Here is a 15,154-nt window from a genome sequence, read left to right as displayed (position 1 = left end):
GTCTATCAGACAGTATTATAATGTTCCAGGTATCCAGTCTATCAGACAGTATTATATTATGATGTTCCAGGTATCCAGTCTATCAGACAGTATTATATTATAATGTTCCAGGTATCCAGTCTATCAGACAGTATTCTAATGTTCCAGGTATCCAGTCTACCAGACAGTATTATGATGTTCCAGGTATCCAGTCTACCAGACAGTATTATGATGTTCCAGGTATCCAGTCTATCAGACAGTATTATAATGTTCCAGGTATCCAGTCTACCAGACAGTATTATGATGTTCCAGGTATCCAGTCTATCAGACAGTATTATGATGTTCCAGGTATCCAGTCTACCAGACAGTATTATGATGTTCCAGGTATCCAGTCTATCAGACAGTATTATATTATAATGTTCCAGGTATCCAGTCTATCAGACAGTATTATGATGTTCCAGGTATCCAGTCTACCAGACAGTATTATGATGTTCCCAGTCTACCAGTATCCAGTCTATCAGACAGTATTATATTATAATGTTCCAGGTATCCAGTCTATCAGACAGTATTATAATGTTCCAGGTATCCAGTCTATCAGACAGTATTATAATGTTCCAGGTATCCAGTCTATCAGACAGTATTATAATGTTCCAGGTATCCAGTCTATCAGACAGTATTATATTATAATGTTCCAGGTATCCAGTCTATCAGACAGTATTATAATGTTCCAGGTATCCAGTCTATCAGACAGTATTATAATGTTCCAGGTATCCAGTCTATCAGACAGTATTATAATGTTCCAGGTATCCAGTCTATCAGACAGTATTATATTATAATGTTCCAGGTATCCAGTCTATCAGACAGTATTATAATGTTCCAGGTATCCAGTCTACCAGACAGTATTCTAATGTTCCAGGTATCCAGTCTATCAGACAGTATTATAATGTTCCAGGTATCCAGTCTATCAGACAGTATTATATTATAATGTTCCAGGTATCCAGTCTATCAGACAGTATTATAATGTTCCAGGTATCCAGTCTATCAGACAGTATTATAATGTTCCAGGTATCCAGTCTATCAGACAGTATTATAATGTTCCAGGTATCCAGTCTATCAGACAGTATTATGATGTTCCATGATATTATATTATAATGTTCCAGGTATCCAGTCTATCAGACAGTTATTATAATGTTCCAGGTATCCAGTCTATCAGACAGTATTATAATAATGTTCCAGGTATCCATAATATTATAATGTTCCAGGTATCCAGTCTATCAGACAGTATTATATTATAATGTTCCAGGTATCCAGTCTATCAGACAGTATTATAATGTTCCAGGTATCCAGTCTATCAGACAGTATTATATTATAATGTTCCAGGTATCCAGTCTATCACAGTATTATAATGTTCCAGGTATTATATTATAATGTTCCAGGTATCCAGTCTATCAGACAGTATTATAATGTTCCCAGTCTATCAGACAGTATTATAATAATTTCCAGGTCCAGTCTATCAGACAGTATTATATTATAATGTTCCAGGTATCCAGTCTATCAGACAGTATTATATTATAATGTTCCAGGTATCCAGTCTATCAGACAGTATTATAATGTTCCAGGTATCCAGTCTATCAGACAGTATTATAATGTTTCCAGGTATCCAGTCTATCAGACAGTATTATAATGTTCCAGGTATCCAGTCTATCAGACAGTATTATATTATAATGTTCCAGGTATCCAGTCTATCAGACAGTATTATATTATAATGTTCCAGGTATCCAGTCTATCAGACAGTATTATAATGTTCCAGGTATCCAGTCTATCAGACAGTATTATAATGTTCCAGGTATCCAGTCTATCAGACAGTATTATATTATAATGTTCCAGGTATCCAGTCTATCAGACAGTATTATATTATGTTTCCAGGTATCCAGTCTATCAGACAGTATTATATTATAATGTTCCAGGTATCCAGTCTATCAGACAGTATTATAATGTTCCAGGTATCCAGTCTATCAGACAGTATTATAATGTTCCAGGTATCCAGTCTATCAGACAGTATTATATTATAATGTTCCAGGTATCCAGTCTATCAGACAGTATTATATTATGATGTTCCAGTATTATAATGTATATCCAGTCTATCAGACAGTATTATATTATGATGTTCCAGGTATCCAGTCTATCAGACAGTATTATAATGTTCCAGGTATCCAGTCTATCAGACAGTATTATATATATAATATTATGTTTCCAGGTATCCAGTCTATCAGACAGTATTATATTATATCCAGATGTTCCAGGTATCCAGTCTATCAGACAGTATTATATATATAATGTTTCCAGGTATCCAGTCTATCAGACAGTATTATATTATGTTCCAGGTATCCAGTCTATCAGACAGTATTATATTATAATGTTCCAGGTATCCAGTCTATCAGACAGTATTATATGTTCCAGGTATAGTCTATATTATGTTTCCAGGTATCCAGTCTATCAGACAGTATTATATTATAATGTTCCAGGTATCCAGTCTATCAGACAGTATTATAATGTTCCAGGTATCCAGTCTATCAGACAGTATTATATTATAATGTTCCAGGTATCCAGTCTATCAGACAGTATTATATTATAATGTTCCAGGTATCCAGTCTATCAGACAGTATTATAATGTTCCAGGTATCCAGTCTATCAGACAGTATTATAATGTTCCAGTCTATCCAGTCTATCAGACAGTATTATAATGTTCCAGGTATCCAGTCTATCAGACAGTATTATAATGTTCCAGGTATCCAGTCTATCAGACAGTATTATATTATAATGTTCCATATCCAGTATTATATTATAATGTTCCAGGTATCCAGTCTATCAGACAGTATTATAATGTTCCAGGTATCCAGTCTATCAGACAGTATTATAATGTTCCAGGTATCCAGTCTATCAGACAGTATTATAATGTTTATATGTTCCAGGTATCCAGTCTATCAGACAGTATTATATAATGTTCCAGGTATCCAGTCTATCAGACAGTTCCAGGTACAGTATTATATTATAATGTTCCAGGTATCCAGTCTATCAGACAGTATTATATTATGTGTTCCAGGTATCCAGTCTATCAGACAGTATTATATTATAATGTTCCAGGTATCCAGTCTATCAGACAGTATTATATTATAATGTTCCAGGTATCCAGTCTATCAGACAGTATTATATTATAATGTTCCAGGTATCCAGTCTATCAGACAGTATTATATTATAATGTTCCAGGTATCCAGTCTATCAGACAGTATTATAATGTTCAGATCCAGTCTATTATATTATAATGTTCCAGGTATCCAGTCTATCAGACAGTATTATAATGTTCCAGGTATCCAGTCTATCAGACAGTATTATAATGTTCCAGGTATCCAGTCTATCAGACAGTATTATATTATAATGTTCCAGGTATCCAGTCTATCAGACAGTATTATATTATATCCATGTTCCAGGTATCCAGTCTATCAGACAGTATTATATGTTCCATGATGTTCCAGGTATCCAGTCTATCAGACAGTATTATAATGTTCCAGGTATCCAGTCTACCAGACAGTATTATATTATAATGTTCCAGGTATCCAGTCTATCAGACAGTATTATATTATGTTCCAGGTATCCAGTCTATATTATATTATGTTTCCAGGTATCCAGTCTATCAGACAGTATTATATTATAATGTTCCAGGTATCCAGTATATTATAATGTCTATCAGACAGTATTATAATGTTCCAGGTATCTAGTCTATCAGACAGTATTATAATGTGTTCCAGGTATCCAGTCTATCAGACAGTATTATATTATAATGTTCCAGGTATCCAGTCTATCAGACAGTATTATATTATGTTCCAGGTATCCAGTCTATCAGACAGTATTATATTATAATGTTCCAGGTATCCAGTCTATCAGACAGTATTATATTATGTTCCAGGTATCCAGTCTATCAGACAGTATTATATTATAATGTTCCAGGTATCCAGTCTATCAGACAGTATTATATTATGTGTTCCAGGTATCCAGTCTATCAGACAGTATTATATTATAATGTTCCAGGTATCCAGTCTATCAGACAGTATTATAATGTTCCAGGTATAGTCTATCAGACAGTATTATATTATAATGTTCCAGGTATCCAGTCTATCAGACAGTATTATAATGTTCCAGGTATCCAGTCTATCAGACAGTATTATAATGTTCCAGGTATCCAGTCTATCAGACAGTATTATATTATGATGTTCCAGGTATCCAGTCTATCAGACAGTATTATATTATAATGTTCCAGGTATCCAGTCTATCAGACAGTATTATAATGTTCCAGGTATCCAGTCTATCAGACAGTATTTATAATGTTCCAGGTATCCAGTCTACCAGACAGTATTATGATGTTCCAGGTATCCAGTCTATCAGACAGTATTATAATGTTCCAGGTATCCAGTCTATCAGACAGTATTATATGTTTCCAGGTATCCAGTCTATCAGACAGTATTATATTATAATGTTCCAGGTATCCAGTCTACCAGACAGTATTATATTATGATGTTCCAGGTATCCAGTCTATCAGACAGTATTATATTATAATGTTCCAGTATTATATTATAATGTTCCAGGTATCCAGTCTATCAGACAGTATTATATTATAATGTTCCAGGTATCCAGTCTATCAGACAGTATTATAATGTTCAGGTATATCCAGTTCTATGTTCCAGGTATCCAGTATTATAATGTTCCAGGTATCCAGTCTATCAGACAGTATTATATTATAATGTTCCAGGTATCCAGTCTATCAGACAGTATTATATGTTCCATGTTCCAGACAGTATTATAATGTTCCAGGTATCCAGTCTACAGTATTATAATGTTCCAGGTATCCAGTCTATCAGACAGTATTATATATGTTCCAGGTATCCAGTCTATCAGACAGTATTATATTATAATGTTCCAGGTATCCAGTCTATCAGACAGTATTATATTATAATGTTCCAGGTATCCAGTCTATCAGACAGTATTATAATGTTCCAGGTATCCAGTCTATCAGACAGTATTATAATGTTCCAGGTATCCAGTCTATCAGACAGTATTATATTATAATGTTCCAGGTATCCAGTCTATCAGACAGTATTATATTATAATGTTCCAGGTATCCAGTCTATCAGACAGTATTATAATGTATCCAGGTATTATAATGTTCCAGTCTATCAGACAGTATTATATTATGTTCCAGGTATCCAGTCTATCAGACAGTATTATATTATAATGTTCCAGGTATCCAGTCTACAGACAGTATTATAGGTATCCAGTCTATCAGACAGTATTATGATGTTCCAGGTATCAGACAGTATTATATTATAATGTTCCAGGTATCCAGTCTATCAGACAGTATTATATTATAATGTTCCAGGTATAGTCTATGTTTCCAGGTATCCAGTCTATCAGACAGTATTATAATGTTCCAGGTATCCAGTCTATCAGACAGTATTATATTATAATGTTCCAGGTATCCAGTCTATCAGACAGTATTATAATGTTCCAGGTATCCAGTCTACCAGACAGTATTATATTATAATGTTCCAGTATCCAGTCTATCAGACAGACAGTATTATAATGTTCCAGGTATCCAGTCTATCAGACAGTATTATATTATAATGTTCCAGGTATCCAGTCTATCAGACAGTATTATATTATAATGTTCCAGGTATCCAGTCTATCAGACAGTATTATATATATGTTCCAGGTATCCAGTCTATCAGACAGTATTATATTATAATGTCTATCAGACAGTATTATATTATAATGTTCCAGGTATCAGTCTATCAGACAGTATTATATTATAATGTTCCAGGTATCCAGTCTATCAGACAGTATTATTATAATGTTCCAGGTATCCAGTCTATCAGACAGTATTATAATGTTCCAGGTATCCAGTCTATCAGACAGTATTATATAATGTTCCAGGTATCCAGTCTATCAGACAGTATTATATTATAATGTTCCAGGTATCCAGTCTATCAGACAGTATTATATAATGTTCCAGGTATCCAGTCTATCAGACAGTATTATAATGTTCCAGTATTATAATATATTAGTCTATCAGACAGTATTATATTATAATGTTCCAGGTATCCAGTCTATCAGACAGTATTATGATGTTCCAGGTATAGTCTATATTCTATATTATAATGTTCCAGGTATCCAGTCTATCAGACAGTATTATATTATAATGTTTCCAGGTATCCAGTCTATCAGACAGTATTATATTATAATGTTCCAGGTATCCAGTCTATCAGACAGTATTATATTATGATGTTCCAGGTATCCAGTCTATCAGACAGTATTATATGTTCCAGGTATATTACCAGACAGTATTATATTATAATGTTCCAGGTATCCAGTATTATAATGTATTATCAGTCTACCAGACAGTATTATGATAATGTTCAGTATTATATTATAATGTTCCAGGTATCCAGTCTATCAGACAGTATTATATTATAATGTTCCAGGTATCCAGTCTATCAGACAGTATTATATTATAATGTTCCAGGTATCCAGTCTATCAGACAGTATTATAATGTTCCAGGTATCCAGTCTATCAGACAGTATTATATTATAATGTTCCAGGTATCCAGTCTATATTATAATGTTTCAGACAGTATTATATTATAATGTTCCAGGTATCCAGTCTATCAGACAGTATTATATTATAATGTTCCAGGTATCCAGTCTATCAGACAGTATTATAATGTTCCAGGTATCCAGTCTATCAGAATGTATTATAATGTTCCAGGTATCCAGTCTATCAGACAGTATTATATTATAATGTTCCAGGTATCCATAATGTCTATCAGACAGTATTATATGTATAATGTTCCAGACAGTATCCAGTATATCTATCAGACAGTATTATAATGTTCCAGGTATCCAGTCTATCAGACAGTATTATAATGTTCCAGGTATCCAGTCTATCAGACAGTATTATATGTATATCTATCAGTATTATATTATAATGTTCCAGGTATCCAGTCTATCAGACAGTATTATATTATAATGTTCCAGGTATCCAGTCTATCAGACAGTATTATATGTTCCATAATGTTCCAGGTATTATATTATAATGTTCCAGTCTATCAGACAGTATTATATTATAATGTTCCAGGTATCCAGTCTATCAGACAGTATTATAATGTTCCATTATGATATTATAATGTTCCAGGTATCCAGTCTATCAGACAGTATTATATATAATGTTCCAGGTATCCAGTCTATCAGACAGTATTATAATGTTCCAGGTATCCAGTCTATCAGACAGTATTATATTATGTTTCCAGGTATCCAGTCTATCAGACAGTATTATATTATAATGTTCCAGGTATCCAGTCTATCAGACAGTATTATATTATCCATGTATCCAGTCTATCAGACAGTATTATAATGTTCCAGGTATCCAGTCTATCAGACAGTATTATATTATAATGTTCCAGGTATCCAGTCTATCAGACAGTATTATATTATAATGTTCCAGGTATCCAGTCTATCAGACAGTATTATAATAATGTTCCAGGTATCCAGTCTATCAGACAGTATTATAATGTTCCAGGTATCCAGTCTATCAGACAGTATTATATTATAATGTTCCAGGTATCCAGTCTATCCAGACAGTATTATATTATAATTTCAGGTATCCAGTCTATTATATTATAATGTTCCAGGTATCCAGTCTATCAGACAGTATATTATGATGTTCCAGGTATCCAGTCTATCAGACAGTATTATGTGTTCCAGGTATCCAGTCTACCAGACAGTATTATAATGTTCCAGGTATCCAGTCTATCAGACAGTATTATATTATAATCCAGTTCCAGGTATCCAGGTATACAGTCTATATTATATGTTCCAGGTATCCAGTCTATCAGACAGTATTATATTATAATGTTCCAGGTATCCAGTCTATCAGACAGTATTATAATGTTCCAGGTATCCAGTCTATCAGACAGTATTATAATGTTCCAGGTATCCAGTCTATCAGACAGTATTATATTATAATGTTCCAGGTATCCAGTCTATCAGACAGTATTATATTATAATGTTCCAGGTATCCAGTCTATCAGACAGTATTATAATGTTCCAGGTATCCAGTCTATCAGACAGTATTATATTATAATGTTCCAGGTATCCAGTCTATCAGACAGTATTATATTATGATGTTCCAGGTATCCAGTCTATCAGACAGTATTATATTATGTTCCAGGTATCAGTCTATCAGACAGTATTATAATGTTCCAGGTATCCAGTATTCCAGGTATCAGTCTATCAGACAGTATTATATTATAATGTTCCAGGTATCCAGTCTATCAGACAGTATTATATATATTATGATGTTCCAGGTATCCAGTCTATCAGACAGTATATTATATGTTCCAGGTATCCAGTCTATCAGACAGTATTATAATGTTCCAGGTATCCAGTCTATCAGACAGTATTATATTATAATGTTCCAGGTATCCAGTCTATCAGACAGTATTATATTATAATGTTCCAGGTATCCAGTCTATCAGACAGTATTATATTATAATGTTCCAGTTCCAGTATTATATTATAATGTTCCAGGTATCCAGTCTATCAGACAGTATTATATTATAATGTTCCAGGTATCCAGTCTATCAGACAGTATTATATTATAATGTTCCAGGTATCAGTCTATCAGTATTATATTATAATGTTCCAGGTATTCAGTATTATATTTCCAGGTAATCTATCAGACAGTATTATAATGTATATCCAGTCTATCAGACAGTATTATAATGTTCCAGGTATCCAGTCTATCAGTATTATAGTCTATCAGTCTACAGATTATATTATAATGTTCCAGGTATCCAGTCTATCAGACAGTATTATATTATAATGTTCCAGGTATCCAGTCTATCAGACAGTATTATATATAATGTTCCAGGTATCCAGTCTATCAGACAGTATATTATGATGTTCCAGGTATCCAGTCTATCAGACAGTATTATATTATAATGTTCCAGGTATCCAGTCTATCAGACAGTATTATAATGTTCCAGGTATCCAGTCTATCAGACAGTATTATTATAATGTTCCAGGTATCCAGTCTATCAGACAGTATTATATTATAATGTTCCAGGTATCCAGTCTATCAGACAGTATTATAATGTTCCAGGTATCCAGTCTATCAGACAGTATTATAATGTTCCAGGTATCCAGTCTATCAGACAGTATTATATTATAATGTTCCAGGTATCCAGTCTATCAGACAGTATTATATTCTATCAGACAGTATTATAATGTTCCAGGTATCCAGTCTATCAGTTCCAGGTATCCAGTCTATCAGACAGTATTATATTATAATGTTCCAGGTATCCAGTCTATCAGATTATATTATAATGTTCCAGGTATCCAGTCTATCAGACAGTATTATAATGTTCCAGTCTATCAGTATATTATAATCTATCAGACCAGTATTATATTATGATGTTCCAGGTATCCAGTCTATCAGACAGTATTATATTATAATGTTCCAGGTATCCAGTCTATCAGACAGTATTATAATGTTCCAGGTATCCAGTCTATCAGACAGTATTATAATGTTCCAGGTATCCAGTCTACCAGACAGTATTATATTATGATGTTCCAGGTATCCAGTCTATCAGACAGTATTATATTATAATGTTCCAGGTATCCAGTCTATATTATGATGTTCAGTATTATAATGTTCCAGGTATCCAGTCTATCAGACAGTATTATATTATAATGTTCCAGGTATATCCATATCTTCCATCAGACTAGTATTATATTATAATGTTCCAGGTATCCAGTCTATCAGACAGTATTATATTATAATGTTCCAGGTATCCAGTCTATCAGACAGTATTATTATGATGTTCCAGGTATCCAGTCTATCAGACAGTATTATATTATATGTTCCAGGTATCCAGTCTATCAGACAGTATTATATTATAATGTTCCATATCCAGTCTATGTTCCAGGTATCCAGTCTATCAGACAGTATTATATTATAATGTTCCAGGTATCCAGTCTATCAGACAGTATTATAATGTTCCAGGTATCCAGTCTATCAGACAGTATTATAATTATAATGTTCCAGGTATCCAGTCTATCAGACAGTATTATATTATAATGTTCCCAGTCTATCAGACAGTATTATAATGTTCCAGGTTCTATCAGACAGTATTATATTATGTGTTCCAGGTATCCAGTCTATCAGACAGTATTATATTATAATGTTCCAGGTATCCAGTCTATCAGACAGTATTATATTATAATGTTCCAGGTATCCAGTCTATCAGACAGTATATATTATAATGTTCCAGGTATCCAGTCTATCAGACAGTATTATATTATAATGTTCCAGGTATCCAGTCTATCAGACAGTATTATATTATGTTTCCAGGTATCCAGTCTATCAGACAGTATTATTATATGTTCCAGGTATCCAGTCTATCAGACAGTATTATAATGTTCCAGGTATCCAGTCTATCAGACAGTATTATATTATAATGTTCCAGGTATCCAGTCTATCAGACAGTATTATATTATAATGTTCCAGGTATCCAGTCTATCAGACAGTATTATAATGTTCCAGGTATCCAGTCTATCAGACAGTATTATAATAATGTTCCAGGTATCCAGTCTATCAGACAGTATTATATTATAATGTTCCAGGTATCCAGTCTATCAGACAGTATTATAATGTTCCAGGTATCCAGTCTATCAGACAGTATTATAATGTTCCAGGTATCCAGTCTATCAGACAGTATTATAATTATGATGTTCCAGGTATCCAGTCTATCAGACAGTATTATATTATAATGTTCCAGGTATCCAGTCTATCAGACAGTATTATATTATATCCAGTCTATGTATCCAGGTATCCAGTCTATCAGACAGTATTATAGGTATCCAGTCTATCAGACAGTATTATATGTTCCAGGTATCCAGTCTATCAGACAGTATTATAATGTTTCCAGGTATCCAGTATCAGACAGTATTATAATGTTCCAGGTATCAGTCTATCAGACAGTATTATAATGTTCCAGGTATTATAGACAGTATTATATATAATGTTCCAGGTATCCAGTCTATCAGACAGTATTATATTATAATGTTCCAGGTATCCAGTCTATCAGACAGTATTATATGTATATTATCAGACAGTATTATATTATGATGTTCAGGTATCCAGTCTATCAGACAGTATTATAATGTTCCAGGTATCCAGTCTATCAGACAGTATTATATTATAATGTTCCAGGTATCCAGTCTATCAGACAGTATTATATTTATGATGTTCCAGGTATCCAGTCTATCAGACAGTATTATAATGTTCCAGGTATCCAGTCTATCAGACAGTATTATATTATGATGTTCCAGGTATCCAGTCTATCAGACAGTATTATTATATTATAAGACAGTATTATGTTCCAGGTATGTTATCAGACAGTATTATAATGTTCCAGGTATCAGACAGACAGTATTATATGTATAATGTATTATGATGTTCCAGGTATCCAGTCTATCCAGTATTATATATAATGTTCCAGGTATCCAGTATTATTATGATGTTCCAGGTATCCAGTCTACCAGACAGTATTATAATGTTCCAGGTATCCAGTCTATTATTATATTATAATGTTCCAGGTATCCAGTCTATCAGACAGTATTATATTATATCCAGTCTATATTATAATGTTCCAGTTTCCAGGTATCCAGTCTATCAGACAGTATTATATTATAATGTTCCAGGTATCCAGTCTATCAGACAGTATTATAAATGTTCCAGGTATCCAGTCTATCAGACAGTATTATATAATGTTCCAGGTATCCAGTCTATATATTATAATGTTCCAGGTATCCAGTCTATCAGACAGTATTATAATGTTCCAGGTATCCAGTCTATCAGACATTATAATGTTCCAGGTATCAGTCTATCAGACAGTATTATATATAATGTTCCAGGTATCCAGTCTATCAGACAGTATTATATTATAATGTTCCAGGTATCCAGTCTATCAGACAGTATTATAATGTTCCAGGTATCCAGTCTATCAGACAGTATTATAATGTTCCAGGTATCCAGTCTATCAGACAGTATTATTATAATGTTCCAGGTATCCAGTCTATCAGACATTATATTATGTATTATATTATGATGTTCCAGGTATCCAGTCTATCAGACAGTATTATAATGTTCCAGGTATCCAGTCTATCAGACAGTATTATAATGTTCCAGGTATCCAGTCTATCAGACAGTATTATAATGTTCCAGGTATCCAGTCTATCAGACAGTATTATATTATGGTTCCAGGTATCCAGTCTATCAGACAGTATTATATTATAATGTTCCAGGTATCCAGTCTATCAGACAGTATTATAATGTTCCAGGTATCCAGTCTATATTATATTATAATGTTCCAGGTATCCAGTCTATCAGACAGTATTATATTATAATGTTCCAGGTATCCAGTCTATCAGACAGTATTATATTATCTAATATTATAATGTTCCAGGTATCCAGTCTATCAGACAGTATTATAATGTTCCAGGTATCCAGTCTATCAGACAGTATTATATTATAATGTTCCAGGTATCCAGTCTATCAGACAGTATTATATTATAATGTTCCAGGTATCCAGTCTATCAGACAGTATTATAATGTTCCAGGTATCCAGTCTATCAGACATATTATATTCTATGATGTTCCCAGGTATCCAGTCTATCAGACAGTATTATATTATAATGTTCCAGGTATCCAGTCTATCAGACAGTATTATATTATAATGTTCCATATATCTATCAGACAGTATTATAATGTTCAGGTATCCAGTCTATCAGACAGTATTATATTATAATGTTCCAGGTATCCAGTCTATCAGACAGTATTATATTATAATGTTCCATATCCAGTCTATCAGACAGTATTATATTATAATGTTCCAGGTATCCAGTCTATCAGACAGTATTATATTATAATGTTCCAGGTATCCAGTCTATCAGACAGTATTATTATATGTTCCATCCAGTCTATCAGACAGTATTATATTATGATGTTCCAGGTATCCAGTCTATCAGACAGTATTATAATTTCCAGGTATCCAGTCTATCAGACAGTATTATAATGTTCCAGGTATCCAGTCTATCAGACAGTATTATAATGTTCCAGGTATCCAGTCTATCAGACAGTATTATATTATAATGTTCCAGGTATCCAGTCTATCAGACAGTATTATATTATAATGTTCCAGGTATCCAGTCTATCAGACAGTATTATAATGTTCCAGGTATCCAGTCTATCAGACAGTATTATAATGTTCCAGGTATCCAGTCTATCAGACAGTATTATATTATATAATGTTCCAGGTATCCAGTCTATCAGACAGTATTATATTATGATATTATATTATTTCCAGGTATCCAGTCTATCAGACAGTATTATATTATAATGTTCCAGGTATCCAGTCTATCAGACAGTATTATAATGTTCCAGGTATCCAGTCTATCAGACAGTATATTATATGTTCCAGGTATCCAGTCTATCAGACAGTATTATAATGTTCCAGGTATCCAGTCTATCAGACAGTATTATATTATAATGTTCCAGGTATCCAGTCTATCAGACAGTATTATAATGTTCCAGGTATCCAGTCTATCAGACAGTATTATAATGTTCCAGGTATCCAGTCTATCAGACAGTATTATAATGTTCCAGGTATCCAGTCTATCAGACAGTATTATATTATAATGTTCCAGGTATCCAGTCTATCAGACAGTATTATATTATAATGTTCCAGGTATCCAGTCTATCAGACAGTATTATATAATGTTCCAGGTATCCAGTTATCAGACAGTAGTATATTATAATGTTCCAGGTATCCAGTCTATCAGACAGTATTATAATGTTCCAGGTATCCAGTATCCAGTCTATCAGACAGTATTATAATGTTCCAGGTATCCAGTCTATCAGACAGTATTATATTATAATGTTCCAGGTATCCAGTCTATCAGACAGTATTATATTATAATGTTCCAGGTATCCAGTCTATCAGACAGTATTATAATGTTCCAGGTATCCAGTCTATCAGACAGTATTATAATGTTCCAGGTATCCAGTCTATCAGACAGTATTATAATGTTCCAGGTATCCAGTCTATCAGACAGTATTATAATAATGTTCCAGGTATCCAGTCTATCAGACAGTATTATAATGTTCCAGGTATCCAGTCTATCAGACAGTATTATAATGTTCCAGGTATCCAGTCTATCAGACAGTATTATATTATAATGTTCCAGGTATCCAGTCTATCAGACAGTATTATATTATAATGTTCCAGGTATCCTAGTATTATAATGTTCTATCAGTCTACAGACAGTATTATATTATAATGTTCCAGGTATCCAGTCTATCAGACAGTATATAATGTTCCAGGTATCCAGTCTATCAGACAGTATTATATTATAATGTTCCAGGTATCAGTCAGACAGTATTATATTATAATGTATCAGACAGTATTATATTATAATGTTCCAGGTATCCAGTCTATCAGACAGTATTATAATGTTCCAGGTATCCAGTCTATCAGACAGTATTATATTATAATGTTCCAGGTATCCAGTCTATCAGACAGTATTATATTATGATGTTCCAGGTATCCCAGTCTATCAGACAGTATTATATTATAATGTTCCAGGTATCCAGTCTATCAGACAGTATTATATTATAATGTTCCAGGTATCCAGTCTATCAGACAGTATTATATTATAATGTTCCAGGTATCCAGTCTATCAGACAGTATTATATTATAATGTTCCAGGTATCCAGTCTATCAGACAGTATTCTAATGTTCCAGGTATCCAGTCTATCAGACAGTATTCTAATAATGTTCCAGGTATCCAGTTCCAGGTATCCAGTCTATCAGACAGTATTATATTATGATGTTCCAGGTATCCAGTCTATCAGACAGTATTATATCTATATAATGTTACAGGTATCCAGTCTATCAGACAGTATTATAATGTTCCAGGTATCCAGTCTATCAGACAGTATTATAATGTTCCAGGTATTATAATGTTCCAGTCTATCAGACAGTATTATAATGTTCCAGGTATC

The sequence above is a fragment of the Oncorhynchus gorbuscha genome, unplaced genomic scaffold (genome assembly GCF_021184085.1).
Source record: "Oncorhynchus gorbuscha isolate QuinsamMale2020 ecotype Even-year unplaced genomic scaffold, OgorEven_v1.0 Un_scaffold_387, whole genome shotgun sequence".
Classification (NCBI taxonomy): domain Eukaryota; kingdom Metazoa; phylum Chordata; class Actinopteri; order Salmoniformes; family Salmonidae; genus Oncorhynchus; species Oncorhynchus gorbuscha.
This window is presented reverse-complemented; position numbering follows the sequence as displayed.